This window comes from Hyaena hyaena, unplaced genomic scaffold, assembly GCF_003009895.1.
Source record: "Hyaena hyaena isolate Hyena2069 unplaced genomic scaffold, ASM300989v1 scaffold_1636, whole genome shotgun sequence".
Lineage (NCBI taxonomy): Eukaryota > Metazoa > Chordata > Mammalia > Carnivora > Hyaenidae > Hyaena > Hyaena hyaena.
This window is the reverse complement of record NW_024082272.1, coordinates 5,699-28,447: the sequence shown is the minus strand read 5'-3', so window position 1 is coordinate 28,447 and position 22,749 is coordinate 5,699. Positions and strand designations below refer to the sequence as shown.

At 37.8% G+C, this 22,749-nt stretch overlaps 1 pseudogene; it reads right to left on the bottom strand.

The window, feature by feature from the left end:
- Window positions 1-16,016: 16,016 nt before the first annotated feature.
- On the bottom strand, window positions 16,017-17,231 carry LOC120226251 (annotated as a pseudogene).
- Window positions 17,232-22,749: the final 5,518 nt, after the last annotated feature.

Genomic DNA, 22,749 nt, shown 5'->3' with positions numbered 1-22,749 from the left:
AGGCTTTTGACAATCACCCACAGAGCTTTCATCTAAAATCTCTTTTGTAAAGGCAGGAATATGCTTTTCCTTATGAGATACTTGTGTTCGGAATATCGGTCTGATATGGAATATTGTGAGGCCTGGTCAATACCAGCAGGCTCATTTCCAACATGAGCCAATAGTAGCAGAAAGAGATACCAGTTTTCGTTTCTCGTGGCAGAAGCTTTGCAAACACTGCCATTTCCTTGCTGTGACTGCCATCCAGAGAGGCCGGTGGGGCTCCCAGCAGCTAGACATAAAAGATTACAAATTGTATGATTCAATTTTTACGAAGTTATTTTTTTTAAAGTCTGCAATTACAGCGAAAACCAGTCTAACACAAAATGCTGCATATCCTGAAAACATTTGATGGCACATTTCAGCACGATTAGGGGACTTATTCATTAGCTTTGTTTCCTAATGAAATGTTCTTTTCCTTCAATGTTCACACTCTATTTTGAGTGTCATTCCCTTTCTCATGTATTTCTAGGTGGCAGTAGAATATTGTGCATGCTCTGTTGTAGTAAATTTTTTTTGTTTTATATATTAATTGTCAGCAAATGGGTTGTCTAACTCACTAGAAAATCAGCTTCCTGGGGCCCCTGGGTGGCTTAGTCGGTTAAGGGTCTGACTTCTGCTCAGGTCATGATTTCACAGTTCATGAGTTCAAAACCCGAGTCCAGCTCTGTGCTGACAGCTCAGAGCCTGGAGCCTGCTTGAGATTTTGTGTCATCCCCTTTCTCTACCTCTGCCCCACTCATGCTCTCTCTCTCTCTCTAAAAATAAATAAATAAATAAATAAATAAATAAATAAATAAACGTTAAAATTTTTTTTTAAAAAGGAAAAGAAAATTGGCTTCCTACAGGCAGGACACCATATTCAATCTCAACTTCCAGTTTCAGAGAAGCAGTTTAGTTTAGCTCTCGAGTTTATAAGCTTTGATGTCAAATGATCAGGTTTCAAATTTCTGTGTACTTTGGGTAAATTGTCTTGTTTGCTTCTTCAGTAAATGGGGACAGTAAAAATACCTAGTTCTTATATTTCTTGTGATGCTGTGAGGTTTAAATAAGCTAATATCTTAAACATATAAGAATCTTCATAAATGTTAGTTTTTCGCTAATAAAACCATCAGAGTATTTTGTGGGACATGTAAATTTAGGTTACTCCCTTTATGTGAATATGTTTACTTTAAAATTGTGAAAATTTCATATAAATATTATAAACTTTATATCCATTTTTTGAAAGTATGTCTATGAATACAAATAAACCCAATATTTCTCTGAATAGAAAATATTTTGGTATATATACATATGCATATCTTATATATATAATATATATTATGTATACATGTGAGTATATATATTATATGTAATATATATTATATACATATACATAATATATATTTTACATATGATATATATTATGTATATATATAAAATAAGATATGCATATGTGTATATATAAAATAAGACATGCATATTATATACATAATTTGACGTACATACTTTGTACATATATAACATATAATAAATAAGGTGTACATTTTATATGTGTATAAAATAAATATTATATATAATTTAGGGTACATATTTATACTAATATACAATTTATAATATTATATAGATAGCATACGGAGTCATACCTAGTTAGTTAAGATCATAAGTTAGTTGATCTTTAATAAAACTAAAAAGTATTAAGAGTAATGTATCTATGTTATTCCTAAGATATAATGGATTTCTTTTTCTGAACAAAGATTACTTAAAACTTCAGTAGGAGACTTTCAGGTGTACTCATAATATTGAATAGCTGTATTTGTTTCTCCTTTGTTCAAAAATCCAGTGAAACAACATTAATTGAAAAACAAATTTAATGGACTGAAAAGGATTAGGAGGAAATGAACACAAAAGATAAATATTTACACACTTGAGGATATGTCAGGTGACTTAAGCCATAGAATTCTGGATGCTATGCTTTTAGAGAGACACTGCACCACTCAAGTGGGCTATGGTGGACAAACTGTATTATGGCCCCACAGTCCTTCTGTTGTGGTCTTCATGCCCTTGTGGGACGCCCTCTCCTTAAGTGTGGGTGGGATCCATGACTTGCTTCTAACGCATAAAATAAAGGAAAAATAATACATTAAATATAATAATGTTACAAAAGATTGTTAATGCCTGACTTGTTGGAGGAGGCTTTCTTTACTGTTGTCTTTGAGAAAGCAAGATACCATGTAGGGAAAGTCTTTGTGGCAAGCAATTGAAGGCTATAGCCAACAAGAAATGGAGGCTCTAGTTTGGCAGCCTACAAGGAACTGGATGTCACCAACACAAGAGGTTGGAAGTAGATCCACAGTTGAGCCTCAGATAAGACCACAACCACAAACAACACTTAGACTGCAGTCTTGTGAGAGGTTCAAGCATAGGACCCACCTAACCCATGCATAGACTCCTGGCATCACCAAAGTGAGAAAATGAATAAATGAAATTATTTGAAACCGCTAAATTTATGCCAATTGGTTGATCAGAAATAGAAACACGAATACGAATAGGGGACAAATATGGGGGAAAACTGGAGTATTCGTTGAAAATACATATAAGAAACATTTCAGTCTTTTGAGCTTCTTTCCATCTTGAACAATGAAACTTCAATCTGACCTCTCTGCCGAAAATTGGAAATTTACTGCCTCGAATGACTGAACCAAAAAGAAATCTGAATTAGGACTGGAAGTCTTTAGGAAAGGCTAAAGGAGAAAGTATTTTATTTTAAACAAGAGAAATTAATTGCAATTATAATAATAAGATCAGAGACTCTTTGATTATCTTCAAGAATCCTTAAGATCCAGGTTAAGAAAACCAGGCGAAAAACCAGAGAATAGTTCTTTTCTGTTTTTGTTAATTGAGGTATAACCAACAGATAATATTATATTAGCTTTAGGTATACAACACAATGCCTTGATATATGTATATACTGTGAAATCATCACAATGTCTAGCTGACATATCTTACCACACTTAGTTACAACTTTTTTTCTCTTGGTGAAAGCTTATAAGATCTACTATCTTGGCAACTTCCAAATACACAACACAGTGTTATAAACTATAGTCACTAGGATATAAATTACACAGTCGAGGACTTCTTTATTTTATAACCAGAAGTTTGTACCTTTTGAATATCTTCACCCACTACTCCCATTCTGACCCTTCACGTAGAGCAAGCACCAATATCTTCTCTGTATCCATGAGTTCTTCTTGTTGTTTTAAAGATTCCACACAGAAATGAGATCATATGGTATTTGTCTTACTCTTTCTTAAGTTATTTCACTCAGCCTAAAAGAGAATTGCTCTTTGAGAACAGTGAATACGAAAGTCCTATAGATATTGAGAATAAGAAGACAGGAACAGTCTCTGCCTAAATATCTGTAAGGATGCCCACCGGTTCCAGACACAAAATGTCCTACTGTTTATATAGTATTTCACTCTCACATCCTAATAGGCATTTATGGGACACTAGATATTCAGGAAAGTCTCTTAAAAAAGTAGGGGTGCCTAGATGGCTCAATATGTTACGCGTCTGACTCTTGATTTCAGCTCAGGTCATGATCTCACAGTTGTGAGATCGAATCCCATGATGGGTTCCACGCTGGGCATGAAGCCTGCTTGGGATTCTCTTTCTCGCTCTCTCTCTGCCCCTCCCCCTCCAAAACAAAACAAAACAAAACAAATAGAGACCAAAGCAAGCGCTTATAAGATAAAGTTCACATGAAAGTTGATGGCAAACAACAAGAAAATTTCTAAATATTCTTATAATGAATAAATTCGGTGGGGGAAGTAGGGGGAAAAAAAACTTCATTACATAAATAAGAAGAGCAACCTAAAAGAGGGCATTTAAAGAATAAGAAAGGATGCTTGTAAATTAAAGTTATAATAAAATAAATTCAGGAAAAGAGATTCTATGAAAAGAGTGGAGGAAAAACTTGAGGAACTCCCCTAGCTTGTAGAACTAAAGAGAAATAGATTTAAAAAATAGGAAGAAGTTAAGTGACATTAGAAAATCAACCCAAGAGCACCAATATCTCACTAATAGGAATTCCAGAAAAAGACATGAGGAAAAAGTTGCAAGAAATTTATAATAAAAATATGAAAGAAACTTTCTCAGGAATAAAGGACATGTTTTCCATTTAAAACATCCCATTGAATCCCCACCAGAAAGTGGGAAAATAGGCTGACAGGGCATTTCGTTACAGAATTTCAGAGTTCCAGGGACAAATTAAAGGTTTTTAAAGTTTCCGTACAGAAAAGTTAGGCAACAAGAGAGCTGAGTTGGTTAAGCATCTCACTCTTGATTTCAGCTCAGGTCATCATCTCCTGCTTCCTCAGTTTGAACCCCGCGTCCACCTCCTTGCTGACAGCAGGGGGCGCCTACTTGGGATTCTCTCTCTCTGTCCTTCCCTTGCTCTCTCTCCCTCTCAAAATAAATAAACTTAAAAAAAAAAAGTTGGGCTACAGACACAGACTCAGAAATTGGAATAATAATTGTGATTTTTAATAGCAATATGTTGTCTGACAGAAGATGCCACTAAAATTCAGAAGAAATGTGATTAGTAATCTTAACTTTATATCCAAGCTGTATTTCAAGTTCACAAATACAATAAAAATCCATTTCAAACAAATTACTGAAAACTGTAATCTCTCTCTCTCTCTCTCATAAATATCTCACGCTTTACAAACATCTCTTAACCCTAATGTGAAAAAATTTCTGTGCTGATAAGTGTCTTTTAGTCACTTTTGACATCACGTTAGAGAATATTCTTCCTTCCCGTTGATTAAACCTAATTTCTTTATCTGCATTTGAAGTTAATAATTCTACAGTTTCTCTTAAGCTAAAATTTTACTCTGTTTCAGAGCATATTTCCTCTTTTTGTAACGTTTAACATTCTTGATTTCACTTCTCTTTTCTCAGACTTCCCCCTAAATGTGGTTAATTACTTAACATCACTATTTTTCCATGCTTTTGACATTTCAGCACTATCGACATTGAATGTTTTATTGTGATGTTGTATCTTATTTTTCCACCTTGTACTTTAATGACACTGGTAGAGAAAGGGAGCTTTACAAATTCTTACACGTGTGCAGTTTTTTTATTAAATAACTATTCTTCCTTAAGCATTACTATACTCAGTCTTTTTTTTTTCTAAACACAAAAATGCCTCTTTGAGAACACCAGATTAATGAAAAAGGGGAAATAAAATAAACCACCAGTGCTTGAGGGAGGACTTTAAAAAACTCCAGGGTAAATATCACAGAAAGTCAGCTATGTGGGCCCAGGATAGGCAGCTCCAAAATTTGCTAAAATGGCATATTGTTTACTTTGAATGAAAGTTACTTAAGAAACAGTCAGTTCAAGGACATGCTGACCCTCCTTTGTTCTGCTGGAAACAGGAAATAAATATTTCATGTGAAAGGTACTCTCCATGTACCAGGAGGTAGAGGGACATCATTATCACTAGAGAGGGGATTTAGAGCCAGGTAAGCTGTATAAATAAATCTTGTTACTCTTTACTAATTTACTGCCTTAGCCCACATTAATAGAGTTCCTCATTAACTGAAACTCCCAAACATAATATTCTTCATTCCATCAATTCTTCACAAACATATTGTCTCTTTGTCTGAAATGTTTCAAAACTGACTGCCTTGGTCATTTCTCTGGGTATCAATTTCGTTATTGGGCCTCTGTGTGCATTTAATTAAACTGTGTGGGGTTTTTTCTCCTATTGAACTGTCTCATGTTAATTTAATTCTTAGACCTAGCTGAAAACTGCTCAAAGTGTGAGGAAAATTTTTCCTTCCTCATAGTAGTGGGCAAGAGGAAAACAACAATATTTGTATACTTTACTGAAGGTTTCAATGTCCCATATCTTACAACAGTGACTTAATATTTTTATGTATCTGTTGTAGATTGGAACATTAGCATTAGAAAGATAAATTTGCCCAAAGTTATTTATCTACTACAATTTGAAGTCAGGACTCAAGCTCAGGTGTTTTGAATCCCAGTCTCCAGTCTTATAATGGATTATGACAGAAACTCAAAACCAAATAATATAAAGAGAATAAACAAAAAAAAATTAGCAGTATAATTCTCATCTTTTCAAAAAATTTGCTTTTAGGGGCACGTGGGTGGCTCAGTCGGTTAAGCGTCTGATTTTTGATTTTGGCTCAAGTCATGATCTTATGGTTTGTGAGATGGAGCCCCGCATCAGGCTCTGTGGTGATGGCATGGAAACCTGATTGGAATTCTCTCTCTCCCTCTCTCTCTCTGCTCCCCCCCTCCAAGTAAGTAAGTAAGTAAGTAAACAAACAAACAAATAAAATTTACTTATAGAATAGAATATGAATGCAAATATGTTTGAAAAGTACAACACCACTGGCCAGGATGGATTAGCAAAAATTGTTCTTACCCTCCCATTATAACCAACTAGAAAATTCAGCAAATATATCAAAAAATGCTTTCAGAAATCATGAAACAGATAGCTCGGGTTGTTTCAGAAAAGGGAGATAAATAAGGTGGGCACTACGATGACCCTAGACTTCACTGAGAATAATCTTCCATAATGCAGGAACAGGAAAGAGCATCCAAAGGAAGCTAGCGACCTCGCCGAAACTGAGGAGACCAAGATAAAGGTTAGGGCTTTGAGGCAGCTGGAAGTTGCAGGCAGAATTAAAGAAAAGAATCTCCTTTGATTCTTTTCTGAATCTGAATACTACAATGTGTATAAAATAAAGGTGCTTACGCAGAAAATAAAAATGCACCAATCTGGGTAAATAACAACAAAACAGTTATCTGCAGGCCAATTCTCAGAGCCCAAACAGGGTGAGGAGACATTCAAGCTCTTACTAGAGAGTCAATAGTATTTGCCAAGTCCATCACTACAGAGGCATCGGACCTTAGTGATAGGGACAAACTAACCCTGAAGAGGAGGCTCGATTACCCCATACCTAACCTAACTACAATGAAAACCAGATTTCAAAATTATTAAACTTATCCTCAGGTAACTTAACTGCCTGACATTCTTTAAATAAAGACAAGAAACCTAACATTCTTTAAACAAAGACCAGAACATCAGAAAATCCTAAATGTAAAGGCACAGTATCTCTCATCTAATCAGAGATTACCTAACATGCCAAGAAACAGGAAATGTGAACAATAGCAAGTAGCTATGTAAATGAAAACAGACCCTAAAGTGACAGAAATCAGGCAACTAGCATACAAGGATGTTTAAACAATGATCATAATCGCATTCAAATATTTGGGTCATGTGAGCACATTCTTCTTTTCATATTAACCATAAAATCCCTCCTTTTCAAGAACTTAACTAACAACCCAGGTGTCCATCAACTGATGAATGTTTAAACAAAATGGGATCTGTCTATACATTGGGATAGCATTTTATGCTATAAAAAAGGAATGCCACAATGACAAATGGAAATAGATACATCATAAAGCATACAGCTTCCCCACCCCCGCACTGAGAGACATAGTTCCATGAAATTACTGTATTTATCGTCATCTCCAGGATGTCAAAACTTCGCATATGTCTCCAAGTCAAATTTGGTTGTAACTTATGGGTCGTCAATATACGTTTAAATTATAATTTAAGCACATATAACATCACGAATTAATAAAATAGGATGACCTTGGTAAAAACTGGTATCTAGAAGAACTGCTTAGAAACAAACTTTAATGTTTCCAATCCATAGACTAAGTCTCTGTATTGTATATAATAATGACTTCTTGCCCCAATGCTGCATGCAAATCTTTTTTTTTTTTTACAAATAGTTTATTGTCAAGTTGGTTTCCATATAACACCCAGTCCTCATCCCCACAAGTGCCCCCCTCCATCTCCATCTCACCCCTCCCCCCCAATATCCAGCAGTCCTAAGTTTGTTCTCAGCATTCAAGAGTCTCTCATGGTTTGCCTCTCTCCCTTTCCCCCACCATTTCCCCCCTTCTTCTCCACCATGGTCCTCCGTTCAGTTCCTCCTAATCCTCCTATACATGCAAACATATTATATTTGTCCTTCTCTGCCTGAGTTATTTTGCTCACCATAACACCCTCAAGGTCCATCCAAGTTGCTACACATGGCCAGATTTCATTCTTTCTCATTGCCATGTAGTATTCCATCGTATACATAAACCACATCTTCTTGATCCATTCGTCCGTTGATGGACACTTAGGCTCTTTCCATGTTTTAGCTATTGTTGAGAGTGCTGCTATGAACATTGGGGCATATGTGCTTCTATGCATCAGCATTTCTGTATCCCTTGGGTAAATTCCTAGGAGTGCTATTGCTGGGTCCTAGGGGAGTTCTATTGTTAGTTTCCTGAGGAAGCTCCACACTGTTTTCCAGAGGGGCTGTACCAGTTTACATTCCCACCAACAGTGTGGGAGAGTGCCCGTTTCTCCACATCCTCGCCAGCATCTAGAGTTCTCTGATTTGCTCATTTTAGCCACTCTGACTGGCGTGAGGTGGTATCTCAGTGTGGTTTTGATTTGTATTTCCCTGATGAGGAGGGATGCTGAGCATCGTTTCATGTGTCTGTTGGCCATCTGGATGTCTTCTTTGGAGAAGTGTCTGTTCATATCTTCTGCCCATTTCTTTACTGGGTTGTTTGTCTTTTGGGTGTGGATTTTGGTGAGTTCCTTACAGATTTTGGATTTATCTGATATGTCATTTGCAACTATCTTTTCCCATTCCGCTGGTTGCCTATTAGTTTTCTGGATTGTTTCCTTTGCCATGCAGAAGCTTTTAATCTTGATGAGGTCCCAATAGTTCATTTTTGCTCTTGATTCCCTTGCTTTTGGGGATGTGTCAAGTAAGAAGCTGCTGGTGTAGAAGAAGGTTCTTTCCTGCTTTCTCCTCTAGGGTTTGGATGGTTTCCTGTCTCACGTTCAGGTCGTATATCCATTTTGAGTTTATTTTTGTGTATGGTATGAGAAAATGATCTAGTTTCATTCTTCTGCATGTTGCTGTCCAGTTCTCCCAACACCATCTGTTAAAGAGGCTGTCTTTTTTCCATTGGATATTCTTTCCTGCTTTGTCAAATAACAGTTGGCTGTATACTTTTGGGTCCACTTCTGAGTTCTCAATTCTGTTCCATTGGTCTATGTGTCTGTTTTAGTGCCAAACCATACTGTCTTGATGATGGCAGCTTTGTAGTAGAGGCTACATTCTGGGATGGTGTTACCTCCCGTTTTGGTTTTATTCTTCAATATTACTTTGGCTATTCGGGGTCTTTTGTGGTTCCATACAAATTTGAGGATAGTTTGTTCTAGTTTTGAGAAGTATGCTGGTGCAATTTTGATTGGAATTGCATGGAATGTGTAGATTGTTTTGGGTAGGAATGACATTTTAACTATATTTATTCTACCTATCCATGAGCATGGAATGTTTTTCCATTTCTTTGTGTCTTCTTCAATTTCCTTCATAAGTTTTCTATAGTTTTCATCATACAGATCTCCTGTACCCTTGGTTAGGTTTATTCCTAGGTATTTTATGTTTTTTTGTGCAATTGTGAATGGGATCCGCTTCTTGATTTCTCTTTCTGTTGCTTCATTATTGGTGTATAAGAATGCAACCGATTTCTGTACGTTGATTTTGTACCCTATAACTTTGCTGAATTCTTGGATCAGTTCTAGTAGGCTTCTGGTGGAGTCTGTCGGGTTTTCGATGTAGAGTATCATGTCATCTGCGAAGAGTGAAAGTTTGACTTCCTCTTTGCCAATTCTGATGCCTTTGATTTCCTTTTGTTGTCTGATGGCTGATGCTAGGACTTCCAGCACTATGTTAAACAGCAGTGGTGAGAGTGGACATCACCGTCGTGTTCCTGATCTCAGGGGGAAAGCTCTCAGTTTTTCCCCGTTGAGGATGATGTTAGCTGAGGGCTTCTCATAGATGGCCTTAATGTTGTTTAAGAAGGTTCCTTCTATGCCAGCTTTCTCTAGAGTCTTTATTAAGAAGGATGCTGTATTTTGTCAAATGCCTTTTCTGCACCTATCGACAGGATCATATGGTTTTTATATTTTCTTTTGTTGATGTGATGTATCACATTAAATGATTTACGAATATTGAACCAGCCCTGTTACCCAGGAATGAATCCCACTTGATCTTGGTGGATAATTCTTTTTATGTGCTGTTGGATTCGATTTGCAAAGATCTTGTTGAGGATTTTTGCATCTGTATTCATCAAAGATATTGGCCTGTAGTTCTCTTTTTTTTCTGGATCCCTGTCTGGCTTGGGAATCAGAGTGATGCTGGCTTCATAAAATGAGTCCGGGAGTTTTCCTTCGATTTCTAATTTTTGGAATAGCTTGAGAAGAATTGGTATTAATTCTGTTTTAAGTGTCTAGTAGAATTCCCCAGGGAAACCATCAGGTCCAGGACTCTTATTTGTTGGCAGATTTTTGATCACTGATTTGATTTCTTCACTAGTTATGGGTCTGTTCAGATTTCCTATCTCTTCCTGTGTGAATTTTGGTAGTGAGTGTGTGTTTATGAATTTGTCCATTTCTTCTAAGTTGTCCAATTTGTTGGCATATAATTTTTCAAAGTATCACCTGATAATTGCTTGTATTTCTGAGGGGTTGGTTGTAATAAGTCCATTTTCATTCATGATTTTGTCTGTTTGGGTGCTCTGTCTTTTCTTTTTGAGAGGCCTGGCTAGAGGTTGTCAATTTTGTCTATTTTTTCAAAAAACCAACTCTTGGTTTCATTGAGTCTTTTCAATTGTTTGTTTGGTCTCTATGTTGTTTATTTCTGCTCTTATTTTTACTATTTCTCTTCTTCTATTGGGTTTAGGGCGTTCTTGTTGCTCTGTCTCTAGTTCCTTTAGGTGAGCTGTTAGATTTTGGTCTTGCGCTTTTTCTAATTTCTTGAAATAGGCCTGGAGTACAATGTCCTTTCCTCTTAGGAATGCCTTTGCCGCATCCCATAGATTTTGGATTGTTGTGTTTTCATTTTCATTTGTTTCCATATATTTTTAAATTTCCTCTCTAATTGCCTGATTGGCCCATTCATTCTTTAGTAGGGTGTTCTTTAACCTCCATGTGTTTGGAGGCTTTCCAGACTTCTTCCTGTGATTGATTTCAAGTTTCAAAGCATTATGATCTGAGAGTGTGAATGGTATGCTCTCAATTCTTTTACATTTATTGAGGGCTGCTTTATGTCCCAGTATGTGATCTATCTTGGAAAATGTGCCATGGGCACTTGAGAAGAAAATGAATTCCCTGGCCTCAGGATATAGATTTCTAAATATATCTGTCAGATCCATCTGGTCCAATGTGTTTTAAAGTCCATTATTTCTTTAGTGATTTTCTGTCTGGTTGACCTATCCATTGCTGTAAGCGGAGTATTAAAGTCCTCTGCTATTAGCACATTCTTATATATAAGCTTGTTTCTGTGTGTGATTAATTGTTTTATATATTTAGGTGCTCCCATATTCGGTGCATAGATACTTATGATTGTTAGTTCTTCCTGATGGATAGACCCTGTAATTATTATTATTATTATTATTATTATTATTATTATTATTACAGGCCCTTCTTCATCTCTTGTTATGGTCTTTAATTTAAAGTCCAGTTTGTCTGATATAAGTATAGCTACTCTGGCTTTCTTTTGATTTCCGGTAGAATGATATATTTTCCTCCATGCCCTTACTTTTAATCTGAAGGAATCTTCCAGTCTAAGATGAGTTTCTTGCAGACAGCATATAGATGGATTTTGTTTTTTTCTCCATTCTGCTCCCCTATGTCTTTTGATTGGAGCATTCAGCCCATTTACATTCAGTGTTATTGAAATATGTGGATTTATAGTCGTTGTGTCTTTTGAGGGGTTCATGTTTGTGGTGGTGTCTCTAGTATCTTTGTTCGTTGCAACCATTCCTTCAGAGCGTCCCCTTCAGGATTTCTTGTAGGGCTGGCTTAGTGGTGACAAATTGTTTCAATTTCTGTTTATTTGGAAAGAATTTTGGAAGGACGCTTGTGTTATCCAGAGAAACTATATAGTCTAATTACTCCTGAGAGAAAGAGATGAATAGGTCGGTGGGTGTAGAATTTACATCTACAGAGTAGACTAAATGTGACTGTTTAAGCAAGCCGGTGACCAGAGTTAATCAGATCAGTGTTCAGGTAATAAAAAGGAAAAAAGAAGAAGAAGAAAGAAAAAAAAAGAAAAGAAAAAAGGGAGGGCAGTTCTCAAGCAGGTATGGGCATGGTGTGATCAAATGCGTCTGGCGGGAGTTCTGCCTTGGCGGTTGTGGGAATGAGAGTGGCGGAGCTCCAGTCCCTTCTTGAACCAAACATTGCACCTCGCTTTTTTTGGTGTGTAAACTCCCTGTGCTGGGGGCAGTCAAAGTGGGTTTCACTCTTTAACCCAGGCCAGGCCTATTTTCCATATCCCAGTCTGCGTGCCCCACTGATATTGCCGTAGACACAACCTGGCAGGTGATCCCCTCAGGGCAATTCCAAGCCTCTTGGATAGCCCTGGGGATGGAGCCAAAATCGCTGCTCCCTTCTCCTCCGAGTCGGGAGTCAGGTTGGTGAGCATGGGAGGGGGTCTGCCTTTGGGGCACACTGGGCCCACTAGAGAGAGGGAAACCAGGTCCCTCTGTGTCTAGTCACCTGAAACACGAATTCGTGGGCAAATCTCCCAGTTCTTATGCTCTTCGCTATCCCTCTAGAGTCCCAGCCAGCCAGGAACGCAGTGACCCGGTACGCACGCGGCTCCCCCAGGAGTCCAGCCAGCCAGGAGCACAATGGCGTGGTAGGCGCGCAGCTCCTCTAAGCATCCATCCTGCCAGGAGCACCAATAAGTGGTCAGTGCGCAGCCCCTCCAGGACGAGTTGGTGTACAGTGACCTGGTACGCAGGGATTTGGCGCACACAGTCCATCTGTGCCCCGGGCGGAGGTTCTTCTGTTTCCCCGGGACAGGGACTGTGTCTTGAGCGGTTTCAGACTCTCTTTTTCACCTTTCACTCCCCTCAGAGGGGGATCGCCTCCGTCCCTGGAGTCTCTGATCCTGGCCTGATTTTATCTTTCCCAGTTCGCACTCAAGTTAGAAGGTTTCTCAGTGGATTCTGCGTACTTTTTCTCCCAATCTCTTGGGTTCTGTAAGGTTTCCTATGGCTTTGGATCTTTTCTGTGTGAGATATGAGGGCAAGTGCAATGTACGGAGCTCCCTACTTCTCCGCCATCTTGCCCCCTCCCCCACATAAGGGATACCAATCTTTAGTTGGTGGTAATGTTGGGAAGAATGGTGAAGGTGGTTTGTTCTCACTTTTTCTACTCAACATTGTACTGAGGATTCTTGCCAGGGAAATTAAAGAGAGAGAGAGAGAGAGGAAGGAAGGAAGGAAGGAAGAGAGAGAGAGAGAGAGAGAGAGAGAGAGAGAAAGAAAGAAAGAAAGAAGGGGAAGGGGAGGGAAAGGAAAGGGGAAAAAAGAAAAAAGGAGGAAAGAAAGAAAGAAGAAACAAAGAAAGAAAAGAAACAAAAAACTACACCCAAATTGGAAAGGAAGAAATAAAACTATCTCTATTGCAGTTGATATGATCTTGTATATAGAAAATCCTAAGAAATCCACAAAAACAACAATTAGCTACAAAACAAGTTCAGCGAGACTACAGGACACAAAATCAGTATACAAAACTCAGTCGTATATCTATACACTAGCAATGAACAATCCAGAAATGAAATTTTACAATGGTTTTCATTTACAATAGCATCAAAAAGAATAAAACGCTTAACAATAAATTTAATAAAAGAAATATAAGTTATACCAGTAGAATGTCTATAATCAAAGAGGGGAAAAGTAACAAATGTTCTTGAGAATATGGAAGAAATTAAATACTAATATACTGACATTGAGAATGTAAAATGGTGCAACCTCTGTATAAGACAGTTTAGCAATTTGTCAAAAGTGTAAATACCAAATGATGCAATAATTTCACTCCTATGTATATGCCTGAAAGAACTGAACGAGTGTTCACACCAAAAATTTGCGTGAATGTTCACTGCAGCATCGTTAATAAAAACCTAAAGGTGGAAACAACTGAAATGTCCATCAGCTGATGAATCTATCAACAAAACATGCTATCCCCACACAATGGAATAGCATTCTGTGCTTAAAGGAAATGAAGAACTGATACATGTTCCAACCTGGATGAACTTTGAAAACATTAAACAAAACAGCCAGAAACAAAAGGCCATGTATGAAAAGCCCACACTAGAGGTGTTATACACATTATAACAATGTAAAAATATTACATAAAAATAATCCAACTGATTGCGCAAGTAATTTTCCCCCGGGAGGAATTTCCGTGTCCATTGTTCTATGTCATCATATTTCCTACCTGGAATGAGTAGCCACACTTCCCGATGTTGCAGAGTATGGTCTACGGGATGCTTTAATCATTAAGGGGCTGCAGACCGTTTGCTCACCAGGCTCCCAAATTTTATGGAAAATTAGACTTAAAACCTCAGAAATCGGGGCGCCTTCTTGGCTCAGTCAGTTAAGCGTCCAACTCTTGATTTCACCTCGGATCATCATTTCACAACCATGAGATCACACTCTGCATGGGCTCCACGCTGGGCATGGAGCTTGCTTATGATTCTCTCTCCTTCTCTCTCCTCATTTCCCTTGTTCGTTCATGAGTGCCCTCTCTCTCTCTAACTAAAAAAAAAAAAAGAAAGAAAGAAAGAAAAGAAAAGAAAAGAAATGAAAAGAAAAGAAATGAAAAGAAAAGAAAAGAAAAGAAAGAAAAACTCAGAAACCTACAGTTTTATTTTATTTCTGGGAATTTCTTATGTTAAAAACCAAAGGTGAGTAGAATCCTGTTCTTTTGAAGTCTGTGTATTTTGTGTTTGTGTCTAGGGTAATATTACTTTCTCAGACAGAATGCTTGTAATAGAAGATATTTGGGAGGCAAATACCCGGAAGAAGGAATTTTCTCCCAGTGACTTGGCTCTCATTTATTGCCTCCTCTCCTTTGTTCCAACCAACTTGTTGTCAGAACGTGTGTTTCTTCTATTTTAATGTATGTAAGAATTTCTAGCTGCAGGCAGATATATGTCTTAGACAGCTTTTAAGATTTCCTATCTTCTTTCATGGAGGCTAAACTGGCCTTTAGCACTCCTATTATTTGGAGATCATAGTGAAATCCTCCAGCAACGCTTAGAATATCATTATCTTTTCTTTTCTTCTCTTTTCTTTTCTTCTCTTCTCTTTCTTTCTTTTCTTTTTTGTTTATTTATTTTTGAGAGAGACAGAGACAGAGGCTGAGAGAGCTTGAGTGAAGAAGGGGGAGAGAGAGAGGGAGACACAGAATCTGAAGCAGGGCCCAGGCTCTGAGCTGTCAGCAAAGAGCCCATGAAAGCCATATGAGATCATGACCTGAACCAAAGTCAGATGTTCAACTCACTGAGCCACCCAGGAGCCCCTTGATGCTTTTCTTAAAAGAAAAGCATCTTTTCTTTTAAGGTCCTTAAGTCTCCACATAAGTAAGTAAGGCTATCAAATACCTCTAAAAATGATGATTTGCTACCATATAACACAAACTGGTGACAGCTGGAACAAGAAAATGCTAACTATCCTAGACTCTTGCTAAATTTATAATATGTAAACCCAGGAGCAGTCACATGGCACATCATAATTCTCAAATCAATTAAGGGAGAAGCAATGCAGATCCTCAGACATCTATCTACCTCTCCTCTGGTCAAAAGTCAAGTGTTATTTCCACACAAACTCCCTTAGTTGTTTCATTTGCTGGAAATTGAATTCCCAAGACCCATCCTGTAGGGCGTAAAGACAACCGTGGGCCCCAGGAATCAGAACAAATCCAGAATGCATTTCATTTAGCTCACACTGAGTTGTAGCCTCTCTTATGAAAAATAAATCAAGGCTGACTACGGGGAGTCAACTGTGTTCCTCAGGATTGGTCTCTACAACTAAGGAGTTTCACTGGTTTGGGGAAGATAATAGACCTTGTTTTCACTGTTGCTTTGGTAGTAGGAACACTGGTCTCGCAACTCTACGGTATCCTGCAGCAGGAAACGAATCCTCGCTGGCAATTCCTTACTTAGCATCAAGGAGCACATTCGGGCAAAGTACTGATCCATTAAGGACTTGGCTCGTTCATGGTCTAATCTAGGTCCCACTGTCCTCATTATCTGACAGAGGCACTCCAAATCCTCTCCCATATCTTTGAGTTGGACTCTCTTCTTCTTTTCCGAAAGTGTTTTGATGCACTTATGAAGGATAGATTCATGAATAAGATCAAGCTTTCCAAGTTCTCCAATGAATTTGATGTTCCCCAACATCTTGATTTTAGCAATGGCTCTCTGTTCCTCCTCCTCAGGGAGGAGTGGATTTTCACGCTTTATCATAGACATCAACATTTCTGGTTCGGTTTTCAAATTCATCTTGTAATTTGGAAATTAGGAGGCATCTGAATGTTGTGCTTTGCTTCTGTCCTGGTTGACCCTTTGCTGCTGGGCCATCAAAGTTTGGTGCATCTTCTGCCAATCGCAGACATAGCTGAGCATACAGTGAGCTATACTTTGGCTCTTCTAGGGCTTTGTCCATAATCAGCAGTATGACCCCTTTAAGAATGAGTTTAGACTCTACACCAACATTGAGGAGCTCAAGTCATAGCTGTCAAACTTTTCAGGAGTAAGCTTCTTTAGTATGCCTCTTACTTTCCTGAAGATTGCATCATGTCGTTCTTTTTCATTTACGGAGTTGCTTGCTGCAGAGTTGTCATCTCGTCTAGTGCTTCATGCAGGAATCCATTTCTGAGCATTTTGCCCTGGGGTTTTCCCCAGCAGCTTGCTGTTGCCAGCAGTCTTGGGATAGTGCTGAGGTGCACCCCTACTTCCTCCTCTGCCAGAAGAAGTACTGAAACGAGAAGCACCCCTTTCTGCGATCGCACTCTCCACTTTGGCGGTTTGACAACGAAGAATCTTCAAAAAAATAATATTAATGGATGGGGTGGGGAGGGAAGAGGTTGGGAGAAATGAAAAACCTTCACTGAGAACTCAGCAGCTGCCGCTGCAGCTGCCTCCTCAGGATCAGCTCAGAGGAGTCGCTGCTGCAGCCACCACCCGGTACCCGCCGCCACCTCCATGGAGCTCCGACTTGCTGCTCTCATATAGCATTTTCATTGTTACTTCTTTGAGGAACCTCTGTACTGTTTTCTACAGTGACTGCACCGATTTACATTCCCACCAACAGTGCACAAGAATTGCTTTTTCTCTACATCCTCATTTTTTAAAAAATGTTTTATTTATTTCTAGGAGAGAGAGAGAGAGACAGCATGAGCAGGGGAGGGTCAGAGAGAGAGGGAGTCACAGACTGAAACAGGCTCCAGGCTCTGAGCTGGCAGTCAGCACAGAGCCCGATGCGGGTCTCGAACCCATGAACCGCGAGATCATGACCTAAGCGAAAGTCGGGTGCTTAACCGACTAAGCCACCCAGGCGCCCCTCTACATCCTCATTNTTAAATTTTTTAAATGTTTTTATTTATTTCTAGGAGAGAGAGAGAGAGAGAGAGAGAGAGCGTGAGCAGGGGAGGGTCAGAGAGAGAGGGAGTCACAGACTGAAACAGGCTCCAGGCTCTGAGCTGGCAGTCAGCACAGAGCCCGACGTGGGGCTCGAACCCACGAACCTCGAGATCATGACCTAAGCGAAAGTTGGACGCTTAACCGACTAAGCCACCCAGGCGCCCCTACATCCTCATTTTTTAAAAGCTTTCCAAAAGGTGTTGATGTTCAGTCAAGACTGAGAACCACTAACCCAGAAAAATTAGATAATTATATAATTGTTATAGATTACTGAAAAAAGGTAAAAGATGTCATTTGCATATAAAATGAAACCTTTTCACATACTTTATAAAATATATATTTATTTATATAGCATATATTGTTTTAAATGCATGTGCTATATGCATTTATATATATACATATATGTACATACATATACATATATGCATATATATATAACATATATTGACCTTAAAAATATGTATGTACCCCCACACAAATGGATACAAATATATCATAGAACAAATAATTCTTTCCCTGTCCCCATGTTCCATCTAACCTGCAAAATAAAACTTTTTTTCCCCCTCAGAAATATTCGGAGAAAATGTACGGTTTTCTATTTCTCACTCTTACCATCGCAGGAAGAGTTACTTACCTGATTGGTAAGCTTTTAATCATTCTCTAAATTTTCCTCCCTGCCCTCCCACGCTATTCTATTTGTCTGACAATGTTCTCGGTTACATGTTTGTCTGTATTGCAAAGGGGATTTTCACAGTAAATGAATAAATTATTATATATTACTCTCCATCATTCACCCATGCATACACTTTGGTATAAAGAGGTATAAAAGGGTATATTAAGCCCGAGTTTCTGCAAAAGTAGTGGGCCACCGAAAGAAAGAGGTAACACAGTGGAAGCAGAGGTGAAGTTGGATTACTTTTGATTATTTTGAGGTTGACTTATCTGAAGGCAGTTGTAAATGAAGACTTGCATCCTAGAAAGTGGGCCAAGGCTGAGGATTCCACTTGGAATCCAGGCCCAGAGCCATGATTAATAAAATGATGATTAAAGTTAGGACAATAATAAAACATATTTCAAATGCATACTACTTAATTACTGAGACTGGCATCTATCAGTAATGGTAACTGAACAGCTCAACATTCAAAGAAGTTATAGCCCAGGAAAGTTGTCACATGTTTGAAAACATCATTATAAGGTTATAATTTTCCTTATAAAATACAGCCGCCTAACTAAATATCTGTTGCTCTTTCATGTCTTTACTGATGAATATTTCATGAGTCTAGTGTGCTTAACTGAACAGCTCTATTTTGTTTTCAGACATATTTCTATTATTTAATCATATACATCACAAGACACTACTACTTTTAATATCCCATTATTCAATTAACCCATACATTGACTACCTATAAAATGGTTTTTCTGGCTAGGTGAGTCATGCCTACAAGAATCATGACACTCAAGCAAGTGTTAAATCTCAACAAACTTAGAGATTACTCCATAACTCATACCTTGGTTACTTACTTTGGGCAAGGAGAGAAGGCAGAGATTATTAATATTAAATGTGGGGGCCTGGGCCTGGGTAGCTCAGTTGGTTAAGTGTCAGACTCTGGTTTTGGTTCAGGTCATGATCTCATGGTTTGTGAGTTGAAACCCTGCCTCAGGCTTTGCACTGACAGCAAGGAGCCTGCTTGAGATTTTCTGTCTCCCTCTCTCTCTGACTCTTCCCTATTTGCTTGAGCACTCTCTCTCATAAATAAATAAATAAACATTTATTATTATATATAATTTATATATATATAACATAAGTATATATGTTATTTTTATATATAATGTGTAAATTCCAAGGAGTTATAACTTATAATAAATTCTCCGTATGCTAGTATTTTCTTTAGTTTTATATAGCTAAATCTCTGATATGATTTTTTTTGTGTTTTTTTTTGTTTTTTTATTTATTTCTAGGAGAGAGAGAGAGAGAGACAGCGTGAGCAGGGGAGGGTCAGAGAGAGAGGCAGTCACAGACTCTGAAACAGGCTCCAGGCTCTGAGCTGGACGCGGGTCTCGAACGAACCGCGAGATCATGACCCAAGCGAAAGTCGGACGCTCAACCGACTAAGCCACCCAGGAGCCCCTGATATGATTTTTTTTATATGAACAGAAGCCTACTTTTTAGTAAAAAGTGATTGCTCTCATTCTGGAAAAATGTTAAGAGTTCAGTAATACAATTCAGTGTAGCATTAACTGTTTTGGTAATCCAATATATAATCACTAAGTGTCCATTATGTTTCAAACATAGATTGAGTGATGGATATAACAAAGAAGAATAAAATGTGATTCTCACCCTCAAAATCTAGAAGGCATTATTATACCATGGACTTTAGACTGACATAAGTTCAAATCCTCACTGAAAACGTATGGTCATGCAACTATCTTCCTATAACCCCTTTCATGAAACATGAAATATACATGTTTCATTATAAAATTCGGTTCAACATACAAAGTTTTAGAACAACCCAGGAAAAAGAGAATGTCATAGTGATGTTGAGAAACAGAGGTCAACCTATAGCCCATCCAGGGTCAGAAGCCTTGTGGTTTAGGCGTTACAATGAGGGAACCCTCAATGATAGAAAACCAAGATCTGTTCTCTAGTTATTTGATTAACATAGATAAATTCGTTGGAACTGAGGGATGAAGGATGGATGCAGTTTAAATAATTCTACGCAACGTAATTGGGTGAATATTGAGGAAACCAATTCTGTCATGTATGGAAATCCAATTAATCTACTGCTTATAAACTAGTGCTTCTTGTCATTTTTCATATATGATATGTCTGACCTCTGAGTCTTATAAAGATTTCACAGGTAGTTGGGCTCTATCCTCAGTTATTTCCCTCTGAATATTCTAGACCTCACTTTCTTCTACTTTGTTTCATCAATGATGGTATCTCTTCCACGAATTGACTGATTTTTTTTTTCCGTATCTGTTAGAACTCACTTCTTTATTCTTATTGTTTGTGACTTTAAAATTTTTATTCCTTTAATATAATTTTAGTGGAACTTTAGAAAAAAGGGGATATCAAAACATATGTTTTTTGTATGCATTCAGCAGGGAATTTCTATGAACCGTATTTAAACTTAGGATTTATTTTCTTTAATGACATGGCCTTGAGTTATTTTGACATAGAGTTTATTTCTGTGTCTTAAATATAATTACCAGTTTGGAAATCTGCATGATCCATGTTTTAACTCAGTTAGATGTTCATATTATAAAGCACACAAGAGGAGAAATAGGCTTAAGGGAATTTTTGCCTAAGTTAATAACGTATTACCTAGGTAAATGCAATGGATTTCAAGATAAGAAGTCTATCAATTATTTCTAACACACCCATAATAAAATCCCTCTTTTTGGGGCACCTGAGTGGCTTGGTTGGTTAAGCATCTGACTCTTGATTTCAGCTCAGGTCATGATCTCACAGTCCTGATTTCAAGCCCTGCGCCGGGCTTGGTGCTTTCAGTGCAGGAACTTCTTGAGATTCTCTCTCTCCCACTCTCTCTGCCCCTCCCCCTGCTCATGCTATCTCTCTCTCTCTATCTTTCTCTCTCTCTCTCTCTCTCAAAATAAGTAAGTATTTTAAAACATCCTTCTTTTTCTTTGTCTTCCTTTCCAAATTGCTATTCCAGTTTGAAGAAAATGTTGAGTAGTCACAGAATTTCTGCTAGGGAATATATGTCTGAACGTCCTCTTTTAAGAGGAAGTAGTTTATAGAAGAAAAAGTGATATGAGGCTTCTGTGGTACTATTAGAAGTGAAAAGCACTCCAAATTTAGCAGAAAGGGAGCAAGACACTACTGTATGATTAGTAGATTTCCTCCATACCATGACGTGTTTGGAGATCTATTGCCTTGATTGGTAAGACTGAACACATTGCTTTTGTAATTTATTCATAGAAGAATTCCACCAAATTGGGGAGAGGAGAAAATTGTTCAGCTCAGTTTATTTAACTTACTGGAAGTTTATTTACAGAACTATGAGACTTCCTTAACAGAACATCATTTTTGGTCTTCTCTCTTTTTTTCATATGTGCAATGGCTGGAGATATAGTCTATGCGGATATTAAAAATGGTGGGGCTTTTTCTCTAGAAAATTCATCCTCCCTTCAGAAATCTGGTAAGTTGCATTTAGAGGTCCTTCTAAAATTAATATTTTACTTCTAATCTCCTTTATTTCTGTCCTGTGCTTGTATAGGTCTTCTTAAAAAATAAAATAGAAGAATGCAAGAATAAGAGTGAATGTGTTTGATGAAACAAAGTGTTTACAAAGTTTATCGTAATTTATGATTTTCTTTTTAAAATTTTTATAAATTCTAGTTAGTTAAAAGACAGTGTAATATTATTTTCAGGTGTAGAATTTAGTGATTTATCACTTACCTATAACACCGTGGATGGAGCTAGAGAATATTTTGCTCAACAAAATAAGTCAATCAGAGAAACACAAATACCCTATGATTTCACTCATAGGTGCATTTAAGAAACAGAACAGATAAACATGGGTGGTGGTGGGGAGAAGAGAGGCAAACCAGAAACAGACCCTCCTGACTATAGAGAACAAACTGAGGGTTACTAGAAGGAAGGTCAGGGTGGGGGTTTGGGTTAAATAGGTGATGGATGTTAGACACTTGTGATGAACGCTGGGTGTTATATAAAATTATTAGTATGTAGAACTTTGCTTTTGATTTTCAAAGACCTTCTATTCCTTTCACTTCTTGCAGCGAACATTTATACTCATACAGTGACATCTGTACACATGACTTCTTTCTTCTCTACACTTTATATACCCCTGATTAAATGTGTCCTGTTAATACAGGATGATAAATTCACTTACACAGAGGGGGAAATTCCTGGCTACTATTCACATTGTTAATTATCTTTTTGAAATTTGCATATTGATAGGATAACAACGTTAAACTAAACTAGGGAGACATGAAATACTGGTATTTTATTTCATGAAGTTTAGGATTAATGACTATCTGAGTAATAGAATATTTTTGTATGCCTACAAATAGATAGGCATATAGCTAAAGATAACATTGCACCTTAATTACAACCACTCAAAACTGATAGATT